The following is a 347-nucleotide window of genomic DNA, read 5'->3' as shown; positions in this document are numbered from 1 at the left end:
TTTCTCGTAAGTGTAATTCATGTATTGTGAAACTGCAGCTTCATGCTAACGCAAAATAAATATGATCTGTACTCTTCTGACTTCCATTTTTTCTGTGCTTACACTTTTGGCACGCTGTTTTCGCTAAAGTACGGTCAAAAGCACTGCAAGCCTGTGAACAGTGATTTGCAAGCGAAAACATCAGTTTAAAGAACTGCAAAACGGATTGACTGCATAGAACCGATCTGTATGTGTAAAAAAAACGAACTGTTGCAAATGTCTAAATGACTTGTTGTGCATGTGGGGCAAAAAGTTCCCGAAATAAACCGATATGTACAGCTCCGTCTTTCTTTTCTCTGCGCTTACAA

At 38.9% G+C, this 347-nt stretch overlaps 1 pseudogene; it reads right to left on the bottom strand.

Annotated features, from left to right (window-relative positions):
• LOC107660844 (dimethylglycine dehydrogenase, mitochondrial-like) overlaps positions 1–347 on the bottom strand; it is a 28,433-nt pseudogene that overhangs the window by 7,423 nt on the left and 20,663 nt on the right.

Source organism: Sinocyclocheilus anshuiensis, unplaced genomic scaffold (assembly GCF_001515605.1).
Source record: "Sinocyclocheilus anshuiensis isolate Anshui unplaced genomic scaffold, SAMN03320099.WGS_v1.1 scaffold1875, whole genome shotgun sequence".
NCBI classification, from domain to species: Eukaryota; Metazoa; Chordata; class Actinopteri; order Cypriniformes; family Cyprinidae; genus Sinocyclocheilus; species Sinocyclocheilus anshuiensis.
This window is presented reverse-complemented; position numbering and strand designations above follow the sequence as displayed.